The sequence below is a fragment of the Saimiri boliviensis genome, chromosome 7 (assembly GCF_048565385.1).
Source record: "Saimiri boliviensis isolate mSaiBol1 chromosome 7, mSaiBol1.pri, whole genome shotgun sequence".
Classification (NCBI taxonomy): Eukaryota; Metazoa; Chordata; class Mammalia; order Primates; family Cebidae; genus Saimiri; species Saimiri boliviensis.
In genome coordinates, this window is record NC_133455.1 from 74,478,808 (window position 1) to 74,506,476 (window position 27,669).

Genomic DNA, 27,669 nt, shown 5'->3' on the forward strand with positions numbered 1-27,669 from the left:
ACCAGTAGCTGCTAGATATAAATGCATCAAAGTATGCTCCTTCAATTCAGTAATTGGCTTTTCTGTCCTTATTTTGTTGTATTTAACTTAGAAGTCTGAGCTGTGATATGCATCTTAGCCTTATGTCTGTTTTAATGACCTTGAACATGAAAACCTGTCTTTAACTCCCTATTCTAGGTTTGTATTCTGATGATGATTTCCATTATCTTTGCTTTGGATCACTAGTTTTTGCTTAGTTTACACCACGAATATCACTGCTTTTTCCTGACGCATAAGTTTTTATTGCCTCCTCTCCTTGATGACTTTGCTTGTGTATCTAATCCTTACCATCCTCTAACTCTGATTAACTCAACTATGCTGGCCCGTATAAAGAACTAGACACCCCGAGGAAATGAAGATGATTTAGTTTAGATAAGAGGTTAAGCAATAATTGAATGTGTTTTGCTGTCCCTTTTACACTCAGAAGGTGCTAATAATATTCCTCTCACCTCTCAGAGTCAAGAGCTGAGATACATCCATGTTATCTTTGGTCAGGCTTTTTCCTTAAGGGAGAGAGAATTCCCTGACTTCAGCATGTTCTCTTTGAGTGGAGAAAAAGAAAAGCTGTTGCTGTCTGCAAAGCTTTCAGCCTTCCTGCAGAATACATTGCTTTATTCATTAAATCAATAAACAGTTCCTAAATGGGCAGAGCACTATGGTAAACACCGTGATCTAAAGCAAGGTAAGGCTCAGACCCAAAACCCCAAAGCTTATCACTGCTAGACACCTGGACCAAAAGGTCATCTCTGAATCTTGATGGCAATACCTCATGTATGTAGGTGGCAACTCTCTTAAGGTCCTTATAGAAGCATATAATGACAACTAAGTGTCTTGCACCTTGGCATGTTTTAGTCTGTGTCGTCTTAATTGAGATACTCAGAGAATGTAAAATTAAGGATGAAAGAAAGATGAATATGCTTTCAATGTATGCATTTTTAGAAATTTGCACAGGCTTAATAAATGCTCTAATAAGATTAAGCAAGATTAAAAGGATTTTACTGATCTGTATAGATTTATATTTGGAAAAAATTATTTCCTTAGAATCAATACCAAGTAAACTATCTTAGCAAATGCGATATTTATACAAATAATTTTTATGGCAGTCCTTGCAATATGTCAGATCTGAGTGCATGTATGTGTCATGATTTCCTATCCTATTTTTTATGGATCCAAAATGGTTGCTTCTATGCCAGTATCTGAAATATGTTATATTCAAAATGCAATATTATAACTTTTACTCTCAGTGACTTTTAACATTCTAACTGATTAATTTGTCAGCTGAATGAGTTTTCCAAATGGTTTCTTTAGTTATATGTTATTCTTTTCATTTATTTTACAAATCTTTCCAAGAGAAATGTAAGAAATGTTTCTATTTCCAGATGAAAGTTTAAGTTTCACAAGCAAATACATGTCCAGATTCTGAATGGACTGTCTCAAAAAATCTTCACTATCAGAGGGGGAGTTATTGATAATTAGGTAAACTCTTTTTCGGAATGAAGACCCTGTGATTTATGTCAAGTTGTTTCTTTTCAAATTAGACAGTATAGCATAATGCTTACCTGTCAAGGCATTTGAAAAAACTCATAGGGTTTCCATTCCAGCTGTGTCTCTTTTTAAAAAGTCAGATATTTTCTCAGTTATCATCATTATCTGCTAAATTAGAATAATAACATTTCATACCGTAAAGGGTTATTTTTAGGATTACATGTGATCCTGTCTATAAAGCACCTAGTAGGGGATCTAATAATATCCTCTCTCAGTTTGACTCTAATTAGGGACTGCCCAAGTAGAAAGGTGAGAATAATTATTCACAGGCTTGTCTTTATGAATCCCTAAGAGACATCTAGATTTAACACAAAGGAGGAAGAGATAACAAATATGTATGGTGGGGGTGGTTGGGGAATATAGAGATGGTGGGTAAAAAGGAATTTACACCTTGCTAAAATCAGTTCCGTGAAATATATTTAATGATGTATGCCATATCTCCAGGGTAATATGAAAGTGAAATGGAATCTGTGAGTAAAACAACCCATAGAGGGTTGCAGACCGGGCATCAATAATGGCAAGTTTTCACTGACCACATGACCAAAACATTAAATGAGCTAAGAATTGAACTCAGGCTTCCTGATTCTTAATTTAGAGCCATTTCATCTTTCTCTCATACAACCCTGGGATGAGATTCATTGGCTTTTCATTTGTTTCCTTTTTTTTTTTTGATTTAAGTTAATGCCAAGATTGATGCAACTGTAAATTCTTCTTTAATTTAGAACTACTCTGGATTAGCTTAGTCCAAATTTGAATTTACTTCCGACCAAACCAGTACTAACATTCCCAGGATATGCAACTTGGATTCCTGAAAGATGGTTCTCTTATAAAATGACAAATTTCAAAGCAAATTATGTTGCCCATTTCTGTAGCAATCTTGCTTTATTTTTCTGTTCACTCACTGAAGTATAAGAGATGACAAGCTTCCTTTGACAAGGTTTTAATTAGTTTCCATATGTGATACTTTTATACCATGTGGTCCTGGAATTTTCTTTTTGTATGGGAAAAAAGGCCACCTAAACTGTTTTAATTATGTACCTGTATCACTGTATCAGTTCTGATAATCCCCAAACAGATGGCTTTGCCACTTTTTGCTTATTTGTGCCTCTGATTATTTTCAAGCTTTGCTTTTCATTCCAGCAAGTCAGACGGACTAGTTTAGTTTCTGAGCAATTGTGTTAGAGAAAAAGTAAAAGATCAACTGTAGATCAGCTGAAGGATTTTCTGCAGTTAAACTCAATTACAGACAAAGACTGAAATGAATTTAAAATTCTTTTTCCTGAAGAGTGAATGGATGTTGTCCTCTGGCCTCTGACAGGACAGTAGTCATAGGGCTTTTTCAAAATGGACAAGATTTTGACTTTTTCAACATTTTTTTGGTCATGGGAATTAGGTGGCAGGGAAGAAAGTCTCTTGGTTTGACCTTCATTCCATTTTCACAGCTGCATTAAACTAAAAGCCAGTTTTGGCAAGAATAAATAATTTTGTATAAGCAAATGAGGCATGCATTTGACAGGAGTAACTTACTTTTTTTTTTTTTTTTTTTTTTTTTTTTTTTTTGAGGCAGAGTTTCACTCTTGTTACCCAGGCTGGAGAGCAATGGTGCGATCTTGGCTCACCGCAACCTCCGCCTCCTGGGTTCAGGCAATTCTCCTGCCTCAGCTTCCTGTGACTTACTTTTAACCTAGATGAATCTTTTGCATCCTTGCAAATGAAGGTGCTAGCCATGCTGCCTTTTGAGAGTCAAGGGGGAACACTGATGCCATTCTCTTCCTCTTTCTTTCTTCTTGGTCTTGGTTAGTCTTGTGCCTGGCAGAGAGCTGCAAAGGGGAGTCCGCAGGAAGGCTGGAAGCTTACACTCTATCAGAACTTGGACAATTCTTTCTAATCTCAGAGGGTCGCTTTATACCTCAGCCAGCCTAAAAATTTTCTTTGGCCACCGCATCTCCTCTTTTCAAATCTCTGCTTTAAATTTGCCTCCTTCAAGAACTTCTCTTCAATCTCATCCACACTAATTATTCCCCAAAGCATTTTGTTTGGCATTTACAGAACGAACATTTATTCTTATTTATACATTTTACTTGAACTCTTCTTTTAATATAAGTATGTAAGTCCTGTGTTCTTTTTTTTTTAAATCCATTTTTGTTTTGCATTTTAGGTTTTGGGGTACATGTGAAGAACATGTAAGATAGTTGCATAGGTACACACACGGCAGTGTAGTTTGCTGCCTTCCTCCCCTTCACCTATATCTGACATCTCTCCCCATGTTATCCCTCCCCAACTCCCTGGCCCCTGCTCTCCATCCCCTATTTCCCTCCCACAGACCCCAGTGTGTGATGCCCCCCTCCCTGTGTCCATGTGTTCTCATTGTTCAACACCCACTTATGAATGAGAACATGCGGTGTTTGATTTTCTGTTCTTGTGTCAGTTTGCTGAGAATGATGGTTTCCAGGTTCATCCATGTCCCTACAAAGGACACAACCTCACTGTTTTTTATAGCTACATAGTATTGCATGGTGTATATGTGCTACATTTTCCTTGCCAGTCTATCATTGATGGGCATTTGGGTTGGTTCCATGTATTTGCTATTGTAAACAGTGCTTCAATGAACATTCGTGTGCATGTGTCCTTATAAGAGACTGCTTTATGATCCTTTGGATATATACCCAGTAATGGGATTGCTGGGTCAAATGGAATTTCCATTTCTACGTCCTTGAGGAATCACCACACTGTCTTCCACAATGGTTGAACTAATTTACACTCCCACCAACAGTGTATAAGTGTTCCTATTTCTCCACATCTGCTCCAGCATCTGTTGTCTCCAGATTTTTTAATGATCGCCATTCTAACTGGCATGAGATGGAATCTCAATGTAGTTTTGATTTGCATTTCTCTAATGACCAGTGATGATCAGCATTTTTTCATGTTTGTTTGCCTCATATATGTCTTCTTTTGTAAAGTGTCTGTTCATATCCTTTGACCACTTTGAATGGGCTTGTTTTTTTCTTGTAAATCTGTTTTCATTCTTTGTAGATTCTGGATATTAGCCCTTTGTCAGATGGATAGATTGCAAATTTTTTTTTCCCATTCTGTTGGTTGCCGATTCACTCTAATGATTGTTTCTTTTGCTGTGCAAAAGCTGTGGAGTTTGATTAGTCCTGTTTGTCTATTTTGGCTTTTGTTGCCAATGCTTTTGGTGTTTTAGTCATGAGGTTCTTGCCTATACCTATGTCCTGAATGGTTTTGCCTAGGTTTTCTTCTAGCGTTTTTATGGTGTTAGGTCTTATGTTTAAGTCTTTAATCCATCTGGAGTTAATTTTAGTGTAAGGTGTCAGGAAGGGGTCCAGTTTCAGCTTTCTGCACATGGCTAGCCAGTTTTCCAAGCACCATTTATTAAACAAGGAATCCTTTCCCCATTGCTTGTTTTTGTCAGGTTTGTCAAAGATCAGATGGTTGTAGATAGATTGTGTTGCCTCCAAGGCCTCTGTTCTGTTCCATTGGTCTATATCTCTATTTTGGTACCAGTACCATGCTGTTCTACTTACTGTAGCCTTGTAGTATAGTTTGAAGTCCTGTAGTGTGATGCCTCCCACTTTGTTCTTTCTGCTTAGAATTGACATGACTATGCGGGCTCTCTTGGTTCCATATGAAGTTTAAGGTGTTTTTTTCTGGCTCTGTGAAGAAGGACATTGGTAGCTTGATGGGGATAGTGTTGAATCTGTAAACTACTTTGGGCAGTATGGCCATTTTCACGATATTAATTTTTGCTAACCATGAGCATGGAATGTTTCTCCATCTTTTTGTGTCCTCTCTTATTTCATTGAGCAGTGGTTTGTAGTTCCCCCTAAAGAGATCCTTTACATTATTTGTTAGTTGTATTCCTAGTTATTTTATTCTCTTTGTAGCAATTGTGAATAGCAGCACGTTCTTGATTTGGCTCTCTTTAAGTCTGTTGCTGGTGTATAGGAATGCTTGTGATATTTGCACATTGATTTTGTATGCTGAGACTCTGCTGAAGTTGCTTATCAGTTTCAGGAGATTTTGGGCTGAGACGATGGGGTCTTCTAGATATACAATCATATCGTTTGCAAATAGAGACAATTTGACTTCCTTCTTTCCTAATTGAATACTCTTTATTTCTTTTTCTTGTCTTATGGCTCTGGCTAGAACTTCCAATACTATATTGAATAGGAGTGGTGAGAGATGGCATCCTTGTCTAGTGCCAGATTTCAAAGGGAATGCTTCCAGTTTTTGCACATTGAGTATGATATTGGCTGTTGATGTGTCATAAAGATCTTTTATTATTTTGAGATACGTTCCATCAATACCTAGTTTATTTAGAGTTTTTAGTATAAAGGGTTGTTGAATTTTGTCAAAGGCCTTCTTTGCATCAATTGAGATAATCATGTGGTTTTTGTTTTTGGTTCTGTTTATGTGGCGAATTACGTTTATAGACTTGCATATGTTGAACCAGACTTGCATCCCTGGGATGAAGCCTACTTTATCATGGTGGATAAGGTTTATGATGTGCTGTTGCAATCAATTTGCCAGTATTTTATTGAAGATTTTTGTATCTATGTTCATCATGGATATTGGCCTGAAGTTTTCTTTTTTTGGTGAGTCTCTGCCAGGTTTTGGTGTCAGAATGATGTTGGTCTCACAAAATGATTTGGGAAGGATTCCCTCTTTTTGTATTGTTTGGTATAGTTTCAGAAGGAATGGTACCAACTCCTCTTTGTATATCTGGTAGAATTCGGCTGTGAACCCTTCTGGACCTGGGCGTTTTTTGGTTGGTAGGCTATTAATTGCTGCCTCAACTTCAGCCCTTGTTATTGGTCTATTCAGGGTTTTGACTTCTTTCTGGTTTATGCTTGGGAGGATGCAAGTGTCCAGGAATTTATCCATTTCTTCCAGGTTTGCTAGTGTATGTGCATAGAGTTGTTTTTCATAATCTCTGATGATGGTTTGTATTTCTGTGAAATCAGTGGAAATATTCCCTTTATTGTTTTTTATTGCATCTATTTGATTATTCTCTTTTTTATTAATCTGGCTAGTGGTCTGTCTATTTTGTGGATCTTAAAAAAAAAAACAGCTCCTGGATTTATTGTTTTTTGAAGGGTTTTTTTGTGTCTCTGTCTCCTTCAGTTCTGCTATGATCTTAGTTACTTCTTGTCTTCTGCTAGCTTTTGAGGTTTTTTGATCTTGCTCCTCTAGCTCTTTTGATTTTGATGATAGGGTGTCAATTTTAGATCTTTCCTTGCTTCTCATGTGGGCATTTATTGCTATAAATTTTCCTCTAGACACTGCTTTAAATGTGTACCAGAGATTCTGGTATATTGTGTCTTTGTTCTCATTGGTTTCAAAGAACATCTTTATTTCTGCCTTCATTTCATTGTTTATCCAGTCAGCATTCAAGAACCAGTTGTTCAGTTTCCATGAAGCTGTGCAGTTCTCAGTTAGTTTCTCAATTCTGAGTTCTAACTTGATTGCACTGTAATCTGAGAGACTGTTTGTTATGATTTCTGTTCTTTTGCATTTGCTGAGGAGTGATTTACTTCCAATTATGTGATCATTTTTAGAGTAGGTGTGATGTGGTGTTCAGAAGAATGTATATTCTGTGGATTTGGGGTGGAAAGTTCTATAAATTTCTATTAGGTTTGCTTGGTCCAGGTCTGAGTTCAAAACCTGGACGTGCTTGTTAATTTTCTGTCTTGTTGGTCTGTCTAATATTGACAGTGGAGTATAAAAGTCTCCCACTATTATTGTGTGGGAGTTTACGTCTCTTTGGAAGTCATTAAGAACTTGTTTATGTATCTGAGTACTCCTGTATTGTGTGCGTATATATTTAGGATCCTTAGCTCTTCTTGTTGCATTGATCCTTTTACTATTATGTAATGTTCTTCTTTGTCTCTTTTGATCTTTGTTGCTTTAAAGCCTATTTTATCAGAGACTAAGATTGCAGCCCCTGCTTTTTTTTTTTTTTTTTTTTGCTTGCCATTTGCTTGGTAAATCTTCCTTCATCCCTTTATTTTGAGCCTTTGTGTATCCTTGCATGTGAGATGGATTTCTTGGATACAACACACCAATGGGTTTTGGTTTTTCATCCAACTTGCCCGTCTGTGTCTTTTGATTGGGATATTTAGCCCATTTATATTTAGGGTTAATATTGTTATGTGTTAATTTGATCCTGCCATTTTGATGCTAGCTGGTTATTTTCCCATTAGTTGATGCAGTTTCTTCATTGTGTCAATGCTCTGTACCATTTGATATGTTTTTGGAATGGCTGGTACTGGTTGTTTCTTTTTATGTTTAGTGCTTCTTTCAGGAGCTCTTGTAAAGCAGTCCTGGTGGTGATGAAATCTCTGAATAATTGCTTGTTCATAAAAGATTTTATTTCTCCTTTGCTTATGAAGATTAGTTTGGCTGGATATGAAATTCTGGGTTGAAAGTTCTATTCTTTCAGGATATTGAATATTGGCCCCCACTCTCTTCTGACTTGTAGGGTTTCTGCTGAGAGATCTGCTGTGGGTCTGATGGCCTTCCCTTTGTGGGTAACCTGACCTTTATCTCTGACTGCCCTTAGCATTTTCTCCTTCATTTCAACCCTGGTGAATCTGATGATTATGTGCCTTGGGGTTGCTCTTCTTGAGGATTATCTTTCTTGGTTTTCTGTATTCCCTTGACTTGAATATTGGCCTGCCTCACTAGGTTGGGGAAGTTTTCCTGGATAATATGCTGAAGAATATTTTCTGGCTTGGATTTGTTCCCTCCGTCACATTCAGGCACACCTATCAAACATAGATTACGTCTTTTCACATTGTCCCATATTTCCTGGAGACTTTGTTCATTTCTTTTTACCCTTTTTCATCTAATCTTACCTTCTCATTTTATTTCATTGAGTTGATATTTGATATCCTCTGATATCCTTTCTTCTGCTTGGTCAGTGCAGCTATTGAAACTTGTGTATGCTTTGCAAAGTTCGCGTGTGTTTTTCAGCTCCATCAATTCATTTATATTCCTCTCTAAGCTGTTTATTCTCATTAGCATTTTGTCAAATCTTTTTTCAAGGTTCTTAGTTTCTTTGCATTGGGTTAGAATATGTTCTTTTAACTCAGAGAGGTTTCCTGTTACCCACCTTCTGAAGTCTGTTTCTGTCAAGTCATCACACTCCTTCTCCATCCAGCCTTGTTCTCTTGCTGGTGAGGAGTTGTGACCCCTTGGAGGAGGAGAGGTATTCTGGTTTGGGGTGTTTTCATGCTTTTTGAGCTGGTTTTCTTTCCCCATCTTTGTGCATTATTTACCTGTGATTTTTGTAGTTGTTGATTTTCAAATGGGGTCTCTGAGTGAACATCCAGTTTGTTGATGATGAAGTTGTTTCTTTCTGTTTCTTAGTTTTCCTTCTAATAGTTAGGCCCCTCTGCTATAGGACTGCTGGGACAGGCCCTGCTTGCCTGCAGATCACATGCAGTGGCTGCAGAACAGTAAGGGTTGCTGCCAGTTTCTTCTTCTGCTATCTTTGTCCCAGAAGGATACCTGCCAGATGTCAGTCTGAGCTCTACTTTATGAGGTGACTCTGGTTATATGGGGGTCGTGGAGCTACTTGAGGGGACAGTCTGTCCTTTATAGGAGCTCAAGTGCTGAACTGTGAGCTCTGTTGTTCCATTCAGAGCTTCTGGGCAGGTATATTTAGGTCTACTGAAGCAGAACTCCTAAATGCCTTTATTTTTTCCCCAGATACTCTGTCCCAGGAAGGTAGGGCTTATTAGTTTCTGTCATGCTGCTGCCTTTTTTCAGGGCTGCCCTGCCCAGCAAGGAGGCAACCTAGTCACAGTCTGCCTGAAGAGGCTTTGCTGAGCTGCTGTGGGCTCTGCTCAGCTGCTGTGTGAACTTCCCTGCAGTCCTGTTTATAGGGGTATAGTTAGAACTGCCTCAGCAATGGCAGCCCCCTTCTGTAATAGTAGACTGCCTTGACAATGGCAGGCCACCTCGGCAATGGCAGATTCCCTCGGTAGTGGTGGACTGCCTTGGTAATGGCAGATGCCCCTCCCCCACAGAGCTGGACTGTCCCAGGTTCACCTGTGCTTTCTGTGAAACTCTCAGTCCAGAGCATTTCAGATTGCTGTTTTTTGTGAGGGTAGGACTGATCGAGCCTGATCACCTGGCTTTCTGCCTCAGACCCGTTTTTTTTTTTTTTTTTTTTTTTTTTTTTTTTTTTTTTTTTTTTTTCAGTTGAATGGGTGACTCTGTCTCCCAGGTGTCCCAGTCACCAGTTGAAATGGTGACTGGATTTATGTGATTTCTTGTGCGTAGACCTGCTGCGCCAGCTGAAACAGATGCTGGCAACTCATGGCGCTTTTTTGCCAGGGAATCTCCTCGCCTGGGTCCCTGTTTCAGTCCCCTTTTTATCAGTTGAATGGGTGACTTTGTCTCCCAGGCATTCCAGTTACCTGTTGAAAAGGTGCTGGGATATGTGTGATTTCCTGTGCGGTGATGCACTGCACCAGCCAAAACACCCATGCTGGTGACCCATGGGGCTCCTCTGCCTGGGAATCTCCTGGTCTGTGGGCAATAAAAATCCATCTGGAAGTGTGGCGTCCATTCACCATCTGTGCTCTTACTGGAAGCTGCAATCCAGAGCTGCTCCTAATTGGCCATCTTGGATTGCAAGAAGCAAGTCCTGTGTTCTTAATTGGATATTTAAATCTTTCAAAAGCCAGATATATTGTTATTTCATTTTATGCTGTATATTATATGTATTTAATCCATCCAGACAGCATTCCAGAAACTTTGAAATTCCCTCTCCTCCCACTTCTCTGCCTCTCACTGATTTTTGAACTGTTATCTCAAGTCTCTTTCCTTCGTTGATTTTCTTGGTTCACAGTCCTTCAGTTTTAGCAGTTATGGCTATTTACCCTCAGCTGATAACGTGTTCTCATTATTCACTACACTTTTTATTTACTTCTACTTAATAATATATCTTACTTGCCATAGTATCTGTTTTAAATTTTCACTAGGCTTCTCAGTGTCCTTAGCCTTATAACTACTCTTGACTCCAGCAAATGACATAGCATCCACCTTGTTGCAAAGTTTGAGGCTCTTCATCTCATTTCTTCCTGCCTCTATTTCCTCTGTGTATTAGTCCATTTTCATACTTTACTATACAGAACCACCAGAGACTGGGTAATTTATAAAGCAAAGAAGTTTAGTTGACTCACAGTTTAGCATGGCTAAGGAGGCCTCAGGAAACTTAGAATCATGGCAGAAGGCAAAAGGGAAGCAAGGTAACTTCTTCATGAGGTGGCAGGAAGAAGAATTGCCCAGTGAAGGCGCAAGAGCCCCTTATAACACCACTCCATAAGTGCTCACTTACTATCACAGGACAAGATTTGGGTGAGGTCACAAAGCCTAACCATATCATTCTGTATCTTCCCATCTGTCTCCTTATATCTGCTGCTCCTGAAGAGGTGTCCTTCTTCCCTCCCAGCACATGCTGCTTACTCTTCCCATGACTTACTGTCCTCTCAGAAATGCTGACCCATGGATTACTTAGTACTGCTTCCATCTCTACTCCCCTTACTAAACAACGTGTTGAATCTGTCTCTGACACATTGTAGTTTCCCAAGAGCATTCTTGGATGAATGAATGATTGGTCTTTTCTAGTGTAAACTCTAGCTTCTCTTTTTCTATACTTTTAAAATCAAAGCTCTGTTTATACTAGGCAACATTTGGTGTCTTTGCTTTCAAATCACAGATAAATTGCGTAATTTTGGAAATCACATACCTGTGTTATCACATCACAAAAATTCCTTCCAGCAGCAGACAGGAGACTCCTCCATGTTGTTTTCTAACATCTCTCATCTCTTGTCTGTCTTTATTTTTTTTCTCTTGGCTTTACATGTCATTCACTGAGTTTTGAGATTTTCAAATCTGGTTCACTTTTAATTGCGCCTTCTTTTTTCCCTTTACTTTTAAGTATCTTCCCAAGTTCATTTTTTTTTTTCCTTTTACCTACTCATTTTTCCCCTTGAAAATCTTACATAATTGGGTGGTTTCAATAATAATCTTTTCCTAAATTATCTCATAGATATGTCTTTTGAACAAACATATATCCTATAGGAATTTTTATCTAGAATTCCAGTAAACTGCCTGATCAGTCTTGGGTATCCCATTGACACCCAAACTTAAATTCAGCATGCTGTCTTCCTAATGTGTCTGTGTAACACTACAAACAAATCCCTAAATGTATTTTTATTATTTACAATAATATCCAAACTATTCAGTCAATCAGTTATTTTTGACTCATCTACAATATGTATCATATGTTTTATCTTATTTCTCACCTGGCTGCCGCCTCACCTGTTTAGGCTACTACACCTCTTCATGCCTCCATTATTTCTTGTAGTTGGTTCTTAGCAATTACCATGACTCCAATATTTACTCCACTAATCCTCTGCACTCCCCTATGCCAGCTTAATTTTTCTCTATTGATGAGGCTAACAATAGCTATTATAATAAATAAACAATTAAATATCAGCAGATAAATGCAAAATACTTTGAATTATAGCTCACATAAGGGTTCAAGATCATCCCAGGTAGACAAGGAATGTTGTGAATTTGCCCCATGTAGTTATTCAGAAGCTTAGACTGGCAGAGGGTTAGACAGCCAAAAGACATGGCTCCCAGTGTTGCCTTGGGCCTCAGCATCCAACTGATTGGGTGGGATCTGACAGCATGGAATGCCCTGTGGGACGTAATTATATGTACCACAATAGGAAATGAAGGCAGTAACTTGTGCATCCATTTCACAGGTTAGAATTTACAGTCATACGGCCTCATGTCACTTAAACAATTCTAGAACGTACTATCCCTTGCTGTTCAGGCGCTTCTCATTAACAAGTTCATAGCATGGAGGAGTGCAGCACAATAAAAATATTTCAGTAGTAAAGCCACGTGGGTATAGAGTTCGCTTTGCAAATTTTTTTCTTGTAATAATTCAATTTCCTTAAGAAATATAAAAGTGTCTCACTGCATGTGTGCATACTTTAGGAATCAGAAGTGGAAAATTACCCATAGAATAGCAGACACAATTTTATGCTGTTCTATATTGTCCAAGTTTGACCCATGATTTTTTACCTCCTTGGTAGCTCTGAATGGCAATATTTGTCTTTCCAGCCAAGTGAGGCTGCCAGAAGGTTTTGGATGCTACTTTCTTATTGGCTTTTATGCCTTATGAATAGAATCAGCAAATGATCTTAAGTGAAAACAAAAGTTGCGGTCAACACAGGACTTACTACAACATAATTACTGTTTCTTAGAAATACTGTATTTTTGTTATCAGTTGAAAGTTTAGTTCAAGGCAAAGTACTCAATTTTAACTGTTAAGCAAAACCCCCAAAAGATGATTTTGAACAGATTTGACTTAAGTTTTAGAATATCACTGTGAATACTGGGTAAGAATAGACTACAAGAGAGACGGGGTAAAATTGGGAAGAAGAATTAGGTAGTTACTAAAATAATCCAGGCGAGAGATGAGCATGAAGAAAACATCGATAGTGCTATATATTCCCTCTGTGTGAGGTCATTCTGCTATGCAGGACTGAAGGGACCTGGCAATTTCCCGTTAGGTGTCACCTTCCTGTGGCCCCAGTTTAACTTCTTTTGAAACACTGTCTACCAGTCAAATTAATAAATGTGAGGTCACCCTCTAGCAGCACTGTAAATAGTTATAAGCATTTAATTAACTCTCCTTCTACTATGTATTTTCATTCGCACAGAAGATCATATGGATATTTTCTTTCAAGTGTTAGTGATATAAATGAGCAAGATTAAATGTCAGAAATGATTTGCTTGACTTTGACAAATATTTTTTCTCGCTCCAAAAAAAAAAAAAAATCCGATTGATTTATGTGTGATAAAACAAATCAGTTCTCTTGTGTATCAAATATTCATTATTAATGAGGTAAACACATTTGTGTCCTCACTTGTTTATGTATTTAAAGATACATCAATATAATATTATTGATTAAATTATACTACATTGATTTTTAAGAACCATTCAGAATACTTAAACCATGGGTACTGATTAGGCTTTCTTTAACTATTTAGCTCTTTAGGCTGATCGTGGTGCCACATGCCTGCAATCCCAGCTCTGTGGGAGGTGGAGGCGGGTGGATCATGTGAGGTAGGAGTTCCAGACCATCTTGGCCAAAAACCCTGCTGCCTCTACTAAAAATAAAAAATTAGCCCCGCATTGTGGCAGGCCCCTTTACACCCAGCTAATCAGAAGACTGAAGCAGGAGAATTGTTTGAACCTGGGAGGTAGAGGGTGCAGTGAGCCGAGATCCTGCCATTGCACTCCAGCCTGGGCAACAAGATTAAAACTCCATCTCAAAATATATACGTGTGTGTATGTATATATGTATATATGTGTATATATATATGTATATATGTGTATATATATATGTGTATATATATGTATATATATACACACATACACATATGTGTATATATGTATACATATATACACACACATATATGTATATATATACATATATACACACATATATATACACATATATGTATATGTATACAAATATATATATACATATATATGTGTCTATATGTATATACGTGTGTATATCTATATCTATCTATCTATCTATCTATCTATCTATCTATCTATATGTATTAGCTCTTCAAAAAGCAGTATTGTAGAGAGGCTGAATACATGTTCCATGGAATAAATTTGCTGGATATAAAGCCTAGCTATGCTCCATGCTAGTACTATTAACCTGAGCATATATGCTTATGTTATAAAGGAGTTGTGAAATCTAAGTAAAATAATCATGGAAAATCCTTAGAACTAAGGATTTATGCCCAGATCACAATAAATTATTCAAATGTATAAATTGAATGAAAAGGATACCTTCATTCATAGAGGCAAAATTTAAGGCATCTGCAAGATAATTTACTGTTATCTTTTTCAAATTTAGATGCCCTATTTCTTCTACCCCATTATCACTAAGTATCTAATGTGAAATGAATAGAATACTAAGAGTTACCTGAAGCATATTGTATTAATGACAGTAATAAAAATATAATTGACAAAGACTGACAAACCAAAAAGTGCTGAAGTTCAACTTTTTTTTCCTCCTGTTTCTGTAGTTTTACAGAAACAGCAACTGAGAAAACATATTTTATTTTTCCTTTGGCTCCTGAGAAATAAAAATTGGTGAATATAAATCTACTTGTAATTCTGAAGGTATTGCATACTTTACTAAGAAATTGGATGCTTCATAATCTGGCTCAATTGCACTTGGATTGTTGATATGCCAAAGTGAGCTCCACATACACATAAATAATTTTGATTAATAGGTTTTAACACGAGCAAAGTGCTACCTCAGACCTATATTTTAGCTCATGAGATAAAACATGAGTGGCAGACATTGCTACAACTCTTCTTTTACAGATGATTGCTACAGTATATTATTATTATTATTTTATTGCACTTTAGGTTCTGGGGTACATGTGCAGATCATGCAGGATTGTTGCATAGGTACACACATGGCAATGTGGTTTGCTGCCTCCATCCCCCTGTCACCTACATCTGGCATTTCTCCCCATATTATCCGTCCCCTACCTCCCCACCCCCTGTCTGTCCCTCTCTTGGCCACCCCCAACAGATCCCAGTATATGATGCTCCCCTCCCTGTGTCCATGTGTTCTCATTGTTCAACACCCACCTATGAGTGAGAACATGTGGAGAAAACACTTTATTAATGTGCTACACTTAGGACATAAAGTTTAGTCACCAAGGGAAGAACAGCTTTAGTTAATAAAGATGAGCAATAACTATTGATTCAGTAAAACAGTTCTCTATTTTTTAACTGTGTTTCATTGGTAGAAAAAAATTCTGTGTCAATTATGGCATAGTTGTCTTATGTCTTTTCACATTTTATGATTTATTTTAAAATGTTTTTGAGTACTTTTTATAAGAAGTCACAGTGGGAAATGCAAAGATAAATAGGCATGGCCTCTAACATCTTGATATAAGGTAGAATGTTATAAGAAAAAGTGGACTTTTATTTCAAGTATTATATTTTATATTTTTGGAAAAGTCCACTTTGGCCAGAGAGATACAGTAAGACTGCAAAAATGGCAGCATCTGATGTGGACCCTAACCGATAGACATACTACATTCACACCTTTGAAAAGAGAGGAAAGACATTTTAAAGAAACAAAACATAGAAAATTGGAAATGGAGAACATAAAAGTTATGTATAAGAACCAAACACACACACACACACACACACACTCACACACACACACACACACAATGTACCTGGGATTAGAAAAGTTAGGTTGGGTCCAGGTTGTTGAATAATAGAGTTTATTTCTTTACTCCCGAGACATTTTAGGACTAATGTAATTTTTTGAGCTGACAAATTTTGGGGTGTGTATTACAGAATTATTTCTATCTCAGGACTTTATTAGATTGTTTAGAGAGGGAAAATAACTGGGACAGACAGATGCGTTAACAGCTTATGAAACTAGACCAGCTAAACTGATTTTAGAGCCTGAGCCTGAATAGGAATGGAACTAAGATAAGGCATTTTTAATTTTTACTTATTGATCTTCCTAAATTATTGCCTCTGTTTAAATTCCAATTTAATTTATTGAAAAGTAAAATTAGAAAGTACAAGTGAAGCTGTAAGTATGATGACTTATAATATTTCATACAACTTGAAATAATACTTAGGCCACAGTTTCCAGGTTCCAGTTGCTGAAACCCCAAACTGGAGGAGTGAGAGTTGCATAAGTCCAGGTTGCTTCAAGTGTCACTCCAGGAAATTTGATGTCCCTGCGTAGCAGTGTCTGAGAAAGAAATTTGCATTCAGGAAATTTGTTAGTGAATGCTGTAAGATCAACACCTGTCTGGAGCTGGACAGAATGAGGGAAAATTGAACTCCAAAGGCCTCAACCAATCCTCTGTGGAGCTCTAGAACTGAGATAACCTTTCAGAAGTGTCCTGGTTTGGGAAAAGGAAACAACGCTGGAGTGGGGTTTGTCAAAGAGAATTCAGCTATCAGTATTTCCAACAGTGAGGGAGTAAGTGCTTCAGTCCAATAAGTGGTGGTGTAGCAATCTGGACAACATACCACAATAAAGTGTAGCAGGGAGTAGAGATGGGAAGTCATGTGTAATCTGGGTTCTTTAAGAAGATAATGTCTAGCTGGGCGTGGTGGCGCATGCCTGTAATCCCAGCTACTTAGGAGGCTGAGGCAGGAGAATTGCCTGAGTCCAGAAGGCGGAGGTTGCGGTGAGCCGAGATTGCGCCATTGCACTCCAGCCTGGGTAACAAGAGCGAAACTCCGTCTCAAAAAAAAAACAAAAAACAAAAAACAAAAAACAAAACAAAAAAAAGAAGATAATGTCAGCATTGTGGAGTGAGAAGCAATTTTCATTTAAGAGTTAACTCATAATTGAGTCACACGTTTAATTAATTAAATTAATTATTCCCTATTTTTGAATATTTCCTAAATATTTTTCATTATATTAAGCATCTCATCAGGCATAGTTTTCCATTAGAATATTTTTTAGAATATTGGCTTTTGATATATTCAAGTCACCATGCTTTCAAGGTAAATAGAAATACTGATTCTATAAGTAATAAAATCTGTCAGTTTCTGAAAATCTTCTGCTAGATTAATGCATAGCTTCATTCATTCAAAGTTCATTCAAGTTCTTAATCTAACAGAGATTAATTTACTGCCTAAATGCCTGCAAGTTAATCACTAACGATGACTCATCAGTCAGAAATTTACATTTAACCTGCCTATATCAGAGCTTCATCCTTCTCAATTAACATTACCCAGTGAACTACAGAGTTTCACGGTAAACTCTCTTCCTCTGAATTTACCAAGCACTGATGTGATCGGGTCATACTATTCTTTATTGGCTGGTGCAATCATGGATGCTGAACAAGCCAGGCAGGAATCAGGGGGAAGGAATCACACAGTTACTACTGAAGGATGATTCCACAGCTTGTGGTAAAAAATAATTGTGGAATGGTGCACAATAACTATGATTAACTGTGCACCATAACAGGGATAGCGGCCTTTCACTATTGGGCCGTTGCCTATTCTTTACTGGCAATAAATGTCCACAAAATATGGCAGAGTTGTATGTGGTGGCAGACAGCAAGAGAAAGCAGAGGGTCTAACTGATTTCCTTAGGGCTCTGAAGAGAGACACTTTCACTGTTGTTAATCAAAAAGGATATATATCTGTATCTAAGCTATACTTAAGTCTATTTCTATCTCTAGCTAATCTACATTTGTATAACAGGTATTTGTAATTCTGTGTAGTATAATCAGGGCACTTTTATATTCATTACTTCTTCTGGCAATGCTTTGAAACAGGAGTTAATGCTATCAATTTTCAAATATATCACGGGCGCTTTAAAAATGCATACATGGTTCTGACAAAAAAACTAAGATTGAGAGCTACTGCCTGTGATTATTCCACTCTGTTTTTCTGCATTTTATGTCAAAAAGAGATAGCCACCAAGTTTCTCAGATTGCTTGTTATTGAGAGCACTTAGTATTAAGAGTATATGTTCTATGCCTGAAGGTTATGCATTGTGGATGTCTGGTCAAAAACGTTTCTTTTCCTGTTTAACATCACAGCCATCTGCTATGCCCATAAACTTGTAAAAATATTTTATAAGTTACGTATAAACATACTAATATTATGGATAAATAGGACATATGGCGATCATAGTAAAATTGGTGCATCAATAATGCAAATAAGTAAAATTCTTAAGTAGAAATATTATTTTCCCTACAAAATTTTTCCTGTTGTAAATACTTCTTGCCATTCTTGATTTATTTCTATTCATAAAATTATATTTGCATTTTCACTAATGACCATTTAAATTATAAATTTTTAGTGGTACACACATTGTATCAGGATGCTGAATGTTGCTGTGAATGGAGACTTTCAGTCTGAAACCATATAAAAGAACAAACATAGTGAATACCTATGAAGTTATAAGCACCAAACCAGGTACATTAAATTGTTTTAAATTCAGCACTTATGTGTAGACATAACTAGACATTATGCTAGACATATTACATTTATTTAATTATCAGAACAACCTAGGAATTGGAGAAACATTCTTGCTTTCCAGATACAGATGATATAGCCAAGGCTCAGAGAGGGTAGTTTAGTTGCACCAGACGGCACAGCATCCAAACTACAGCCAAATTCAATGCAGACCAATTCTCTGCATTGACCTGCTTTCCATTTTGTTTTTGATGTTAGGATAGCAAATATTCCTCTTATTGTTTTGAGCACTGTTCTAATTTCTGCTGTGACATGTATTCAGTCATTCATTTGCTGTTTCTTAAATTCAGATTTTTATATATATCTGAATCTCTATCCCATTTTCTCATTTCTTTAGATGTATGAGGCACTATGTTTATTTGGGCTGCCTTTCTTTACTATTTATTGTAGTAAAGAAAACATCTACCATATTGGGGATATGTAAATCCAGGAAATGCTATCATTTTCTCAGAAATGGCTGTTGATATTAACCTTGTTAATTGTTTTAGCAGGCTGGATATATAATATAACACCGTCAGGATTTCCAAAGAAATGCAAATATTTTTGCTATTTTTTAATATTTTCTATGTTTAGCTGGTTTCTATAAGGGGTTGGTTATATTAGTTGTCTTTTTTTTTTTTTTTTTTCTTTTGAGACAGAGTCTCACTCTGTCGCCAGTCTGGAGTGCAGTGGTGCAATCTCTGCTCACCACAATCTCCACGTCCCGGGTTGAAGCGATTCTTCTGCCTCAGCCTCCTGAGTAGCTGGGACTACAGGTGTGCGCCACCATGCCCAACTCATTTTTGTATTTGTAATAGAGATGGGGATTCCCTATGTTGACCAGGATGGTCACCATCTCCTGACCTCGTGATCCACCCGCCTCAGCCTCCCAAAGTGCTGGGGTCACAGACGTAAGCCATCCCGCCCAGCCATTAGTTGTCATCTTTTCGATAAATGTAGAAAGAATTGCCTTAGCCTGTGGTATTCCCAGAACGTCACTCTCATAATTCTTACGTTTTGTAAAAGGTACCCAGATGTGCCTGCTTTCCAGATTATTCTGTTTATCTTCATATAGACTATTAAGCTCAAAGTCAGCAATCTCCACCATATAAAATACACAGACAATTTAACCCTCATGCCTCCAATAGTTTCCTCAGCATAGTTCTCATGTATTGCATCATTTTATTCAGAATGTACAATTAAAATATTCATTTGGATCTCCAGAATAGATACGTTTGTTGGCATAGGTCTGGGAAATGTCACAATTAGTCAAGACTAATAACTTGAGTTGTCTGCATTAGGAGGTACTTTTTTGACCCCAAAATGTCTATTTTGAAATTGGAAGCACTGGGAAATGGTAACGTTATTGATATTTGAGCAGTTCTTTTTGGTCACCTGCTCACATTTCTCTCCACTCAAATCCCCTAGGTACATTGTTTGTCTCAAATTAAGGACACATGATAGATGATTATATTCTAGGTTTTTGATACAAAAAAAAAGGTACCTAAATTTTCGTCTCGATTTCATTCTCCTACTTTTAAACTCTTGCTCACATTCTTCCTTAGTTTCTTCTTTTTCCAAGAGCTGCAATTTTAGTATTATAATAAGATTTGGGAATGAGAGTGACCTGAGATTAGAAGGTACTTTCTTTGGCTTTGGGGAACAAAGGGATAAGAAATAAATCAGAGTGAAAGAAACATATCTTGCCTTTCTAGTAAAGAAGGGAGTTCTTCAGGTGTTCAACATACCTCACCATTGGGAAGAACAGGCAGAAATTCAAGAAAGAAGCATTGCTGAAGAATACAGAGTGTATTCATACTTGAATAGTGGCATCTGAGTGTTCATTTATGTTTTAATTCTTTTTTTATACTTCAGTATGTTAGTGGTGGGTAGGGTTTAGTATACATCTGTGATTCTCAATTCAGAAAGTATAGGGAGATTTTAAGAGCTACAAATACTATACAATCAGCTCTGAACTTAAATTTTCAGTGTTTAGTTTTGAATCTAGAAACTATATACTGGGTGTTAATTTCAGGACCAGTTCTTTGAGATTTATTTTGCAATATTAACTTTGTAGTATTTTCTGCAATATCATCCTTTAGATATTATAGGTTTCAAATTCAGAGGACTGAGCTTGTGGCATTCCAAAGCAAAGCAGTGACTAGAGGACGCTGATCTTAGAAATTCAATTTTTCGGAGCAGCCCTGAATTGCACATGACCAAGGAGTGATTCAGTTGACATGTCAGTGTCACAGAGAGTGATGGCCAGGCATGGTACAGGAAAGGTAATCAGTGACTAGAAGTTGCCGTGAAACTGAAAGAGTGAACGAAGGGAAAAGAGGGTTTTGAGAGATGATGGAGCTTGGGATCTTAGATCTGAATTTCAATCCAAATACTTATATTTAGTCATAGTTCAGCCAGAAGATTTTCTTATAATTTTCTCTAGTCAGGAGTCATGCTCAACGGCAGACAACTCATATTGTCAGGTGAGTCTAGGCAAATAATTTTATATGATTAGAAGTCTGAAGATGTGGTAGCTAACTGAAGTATCAGTAACAAAAAATCAGAAAAAAAGATCACTGTATTTAACATTGTTCTATTTAATCTTAACTGCAATACTCTGTGATACTCTGAAAACATAAAAATGAATTGATATTGAGAATAGCAATTTTTCAAGTTATTTACTCTGGGGTTAAGGTGATGCCTGACAAGAGATATATTATCCTTTTCATACAGTACTGTCGAATCTCATTGGAAATTTCTTCTTTGTAATAGGAAACCACATAACATTATTATTTATTCTTTTTATTGTCAAAATTAGGACTTAGTCAGCAGTGTAGCAGACCAAACCTGGAGATTAAGAAAGTTTGTAGAAGAACCAGTAATGCTCAAAATGTAGGCAGTGACCCTGTAGAAGGTGAAAACACATCTGAGACTCCAAATCAACCAGGAGAGAGCAAACTTAGACGTGGTTGGTTGCTGTTAGGTCATTCAGAGAAAGGAATCTAGCCTCTTGAGAGAATGTCAGAGGAATTGATTAGAAACATGCAACTTTTGTAGCTAAAGTAGTTTTATCATGGAACACAAAAATAGGACACTTCTTACTGGGACTGAGATAAAAGTGAGAGTATATTCACAGAGTAAACACAAGCTCTAAAATTGGGTAGAAGGCATGAAACTGTGGAGAAGGCTAAATTAAAGATAAAACACCCAATCTGACCAGGGATAGTAGCTCATGCCTGTAATCCCAGCACTTTGGGAGGTAGAAGTGGGAAAATCACTTAAGCTCAGGAGTTCAAGATCAGCCTGGGCAACATAGTGAGACTTTGTCTCTACCAAAAAATTAAATAATTAGCCAGGCGTGGTGCACATGCTTATAGTACCAGCTACTCAGGAGGCTGAGGCAGGAGGATTGATTGAGCCCAAGAGTTCAAGGCTGCTGTGAGCTATGATCGTGCCACTGAACTTTAGCCTGGGTTACAGAGCAGAAAAACACTCAACTTGCTTCTGAGTAGTCTTTTACATCCCCCTAGGTGGAACAAGGTAATGGTGAAATTCTTATTCCGTAGCACGAGTTAACAAAATTTGAATAATGTATTTCAAAGCAATAAAAACTAAGCACAAATCCTAGTATAAAAATCACATTACAGCATGCAACTCTTTAGTTTGTATTTACAAGTTAAATTTAGTAGTGTATTTTAACCTTGAACTTACCATGAAAAGTAAAATAAATGCAAACATTTGAACTGTGCTTTAAATTTTTCTTCAAATGGGTGAACCCTGTGATGACATAAATATATGTGAAACTTTGTTGTATCACTTCATTTTGCCACAGATATTTTCTTTAAAAAAAAGCTTTATTGAGGTCGAATTGACATACAATAAGCTGCATGTATTTATAGTGCACACTTGGATATGTTTTGAATAAATAAATATATATATGTGTGTGTGTGTGTGTGTGTGTATATGTATATATATATATACATATACACACACACACACACACACACATATATATATATACACACACACACACTCATGGAATCACCACCAAAATTAACATAATAGACATACCTATCACTCTCAAAAATTTTCTTCTGCCTGTTCATAATCCCTTTGCCCTTGTCTCACTGTCCACATCCAAGCAATCACTGATCTGGTTTTGTAACTATGAACTTCTCAGCATTTCGTAGTTTTATATAAATGGAATCATATATTATGTACTATTTTTGCCTGGACTTTTTTTTTTCTCATTGAGCATAGTTATTTTGAGTTAAGTGTTTCAAGAGTTTCTTCCTCTCTTCTGATTTTTTTCTTTTCTGAGTAGTGTGACACCATAGGGATATATTACAATTTGTTTACCTATTCATCTATTGATGGATGCTTGTGCTATTTTGATTTTTTAATAAAATAAAGCTGCTAAGGAGTACATGTACCATTTTACCATGTCTATAATCTTTGTGTTTTCATAGTATAGCTTAATAGCTATACTATGGGAGTGATAGATATGTCTATTATGTTAATTTGGTGGTGATTTAATGAGTGTGTGTGTATATATATATATATATATATATATATATATATATTCAAAATGCATCCAATTGTGCACTATAAATACAAGCAGTTTTTTGTATGTCAGTTCTACCTCAATAAAGCTTTTTTTTTTTTAAGAAAAGAAAATATCTGTGGCAAAGTAAAACAATACAAAAAAAGTTTTAAATAAACTAATGTCATCACGAGGTTCAACCTATTTGAGGAAATATTTAAAGCATAGTTCAAATTTTTGCATTCATTTTACTTTGCATAGTAAGTTTGAAGTTTAAAATACACTATTGAATATGTCAGAAGAACATTAATGAAAAATAATGCTTCAGAAGTGTTTTAGAGTGTGTCAACAGAAGGAACACTGACATCTCTTCCCCTCCGTGACATTTTGTTGTGTTCTGCCAAGGCAAGTACCTGATGTTTCTTATTGACTCAGGATGAAAATATACATAAATGAGATTCTTTTGTATATTAAAGTATATTGAAGCTAAATGCTCTGTTAGTTTGAATGTCAAATACCATCATTGCATTTTATTATTCTCAGAGTGCTTTTCTATGAAATTGTAATGAACATGTCCAAGCTTCATAATTGTAAAGTTTTCAATATTATCATCTTCAAATTATTTCTTATTACATGTTAAAGCTTTCAAGCAAATGATATTCATAACCACGTTCTTAGATTTCTAAAATGTTCTAAAAGGCAGACTTGAAATTCACCAGATTTGAAAGCGTTTAAGACTCATTGTAAACTGTTCTGCAAAACAATGATAATGGGAAATAAATAGGAATATTAAACAACATCCTCTCAGTTAGTCAGCAAATACTTTGCACAAGTTAAAATCACAGAGTGTAAGAATTAGGTTGAAAGCTTAGATGTCACCCAGTCATAGTTATTGATTAGATACTCATGGAGGTCAAATAATTTGCTAAAGCCACACAAGAATAGTTGGTAGTGACCGAGTAGATTTCCAAACCGTTTGCCTCTGATGTAATTTTATTTTTAATTACTATTCCTTACTATCTCTTGCTGTTCCTGTTGTCTCTTCAGTTTTTAAAATGGATTCTCAAATTTGGGGAGACATACAACATTTTTATGCTAATTTATAAAATAAAAATAGATATGGGTTTTCTTAGCCAGAAGGTGTCATTTTACCAAGACAAGCTGTCATCACTTTGAAAGCTACGAACTTTTGTCCATGGAGACATTCAAAATCATACTTTTGTTCTTTCTCTAAGTAAAATGTTATCTTTATTTATTTTAGCTTAGGGCTGTTCTTGCTAGTAGGAATGGCAACAGTTTGCTTTGGATGAAATGTTCTTTTAAAATGTCACAGCTCTCTTTTCTTCTACTCAACTACCATATTCCCATCTAAGGAATTTTCTGCATACAAAGTTTATTCTGCATTTTTAATGATAAACAACAACAAAAATATTTATGCTGCATAGTAGATACAGTATGTGCTTTGAGGTCAGAATATTATGCCACTTAGTAACTATACAACGTGTGCATGTGAATTTAGCTCCTAAAGCTTACGTTTTATTAGAAATTATGTATAAGATGTTCTACTGTGCCTAAATCAAAAGGTTTTTATGGGGAGAACATTAGGTATTTTATGGGAAAGCACTTTTTAAACTATCAAATGATATAGACAATATAATTGCAATTTTATCAGTTCTCTGAGTTTGGATAAAGCCAATATGAAAAATCTTGTCAAAGTGCCAAGTCAAATCTATCTGAGTTCCTACACAGCAAAGTAAAGTGCTACAAATTTTAGAAATGCAGATTCACTGTGTAAAGACACTACCATGGTTTTAATATCATATACTAATTCTGTGCCTGAAGTGTGCTGAACACATGATGAAGGGTGTCCTCGTGGAGCTAAAGCACCACTGGGGGGCAAACAGGATGTAGAAGTTTCCCAAGACCCAAAGACTTCTATGTTCAAATATGGATTCTCTTTGCTTCATTTGTATATCGGATTTAAGATGTATAATTGAACCATAGTAAACTGAGGCTATCACATTTCAATTTAGACATGTACATTAACATTTGTGTACATTAATAATTTTCTGTAAATCAGGCATTGCTAATTCCTGGATATATAATAAGGGACGAGATCAACATGGTTTCTAATTTCATTACCTTATAACTGTGTACATAAACTTTCAATTGTTTGACATGAGCTTGTTGGTGAGTGAAGCCATAGGGTGGTTTATGAATCTGATCAGGATTTTAGAAGTAAAAGAACTAGTTACAATAAAGGAAATACTTCTTGTTATCTTCATTTTGTCTCCATGCATTTAATTCCACTATGTACATTTATTGCTGCTATGGTCCAAACGTTTGTGGATCTCCCACGCCCCAACAGATTCATATGTTGATACAATGTGATGATGGTAGTTGGGGCCTTAGGAAGGTTTTAAAATCATGAAGGTGGAACCTTTATGGGATTAGGGCTTCACGAAAGAAGCCCTAGAGAGCTGTCCTGCACCTTTCACTATGTAAGGACTCGGTGAGAAGGCACTATCTATGAATTGGGAAGAGGGCCCTTTCAGGACACAGAATCTACCAGTGCCTTGTTCATGAACTTCCCAGCCTCCAGAACTGTGAGAAATAAATATCTGTTGTTTAAAAGTTACCCAGTGTACCCTTTGTTGTGGCAGCTTGAATGGAATAAGACAATTGCCTATTGATGTTAGTCATTGTCTAAACTTCATTTACTTCTGACTTTCAACAATGAGTGGTGTAAAAATACATAGGTAACATCTTGGACACATTGCCAATGTTTTGTGATAAATATATTATGAAAATTTATACATAATAAATACCTCCTCCAGAAAATTATATTGGTCGATAATGAGAATTCTAAAAACCTTGTGCTTAAAATATTGTAGAATTTCTGATATATGTAAATACAACCTTGCAGTATGATCAACTTTCAGATTTCATATTCCAAATGGTTCTGAATCTCTGTTACTTTATGGAGAATAATTCTAATTTTAGTTCATGTTTGAACTTTTAAGATATGTCTGAACTTCAATTTTTTCTTGAGTAGAGATCTCTGGTCTTCTCCGCAAAGTCTGGCTCAAGTAAAAACAGTAATTTTAATTTTAAATATTTAGAAAGTAGATGAAAGTTTGCCTGCTTTCACAAATTATCTTTCCAAGTTAAAGGTCACATAAATCTTGAGTAAATTCTTATTTAATTTTCTTTTATTTATAAAGCCATTTCATTCATATATATTTTAATTGCTAAAACTAAAACTTAACAATTGGAAGGAAGACTCTGACTTTCAATTTCACTTTTGCTGTGATTGTTTTAGAAGTTAAGAGAAGTTCCTAATGTAGATGACAGGGGGATGGATGTAGCAAACCACCATGGCATGTGTATACCTATGTAACAGTCCTGCATGATCTGCACATGTACCCCAGAATTTAATATAAAAATTAAAAAATATACAAAAAAATGTTTAAGCATTGCCTTTTATGGAGCAGATGTGGAAGCATGGATAGAAGTTGGGCACTAGTACCACAGCAAGGGCTCTATCCCACCAAGCTTGATCTAGCTGCTTCTGAATTCCTGAACCAGAAAACAAGACACAAATGTTGGACTCCGGATATAGTAACATTTCTCAAGGGATCTAGGTAGCTACTTGGAAATGAATTAATGAAATTAGAACCCTTTTATTATGAAGGTGACAAAGTTTTGGTCTTAGTGGAATATTTATCTATACTGGATATGGGTTTGCCTTCACTATCTGTAATACTTAGACCAGGTTAACTGTGTGATTGCTTATAGGAAATTTGATTTACTGACATAGGATTTTGGATCTGCCTTGGATGGAGGGACATGTCTTGGATGACAGACTATAGGCTTGGGATCCTGTTTACTAGGAAACAGTACAGGTATTGGACAAAAACATATATATGCCACACTTGCACAATAGCTAGAATGAATAATCCCCAAACCAAGAGTGGTAGTAGGATTTGCTTCTCTCACCATCACTCTCAGATTGCAAAATGTTAGCTTTGTGGCTACGTGACTTTAGACTTTGCTGGAATGTAGGTCTTGGTCACAAGGGGTACACCTCTATCACATACTGAGAGTCTTTAATACCTCACTGACAGTATTAGACAGAACATCAAGACAGAAAATTGACAAAGATACTCAGGATCTAAACTCAACTCTGGATCAAGTGGACCTGACAGGTATTTGTAGAACTCTCCACTTCAAAACAACAGCATATACTGTCTTCCCTTTGCCACATGGCACTTACTTTAAAATTGATCACATAATTGGAACTAAAACACCCCTCAGCAAATACAAAAGAACTAAAATTATGACAGTCTCTCAGACTGCAGCTCAATCATGTTAGAACTCAAGGCCTGCAATGGTGGCTTACACCTGAAATCCAAGCATTTTGGAAGGCCGAGGT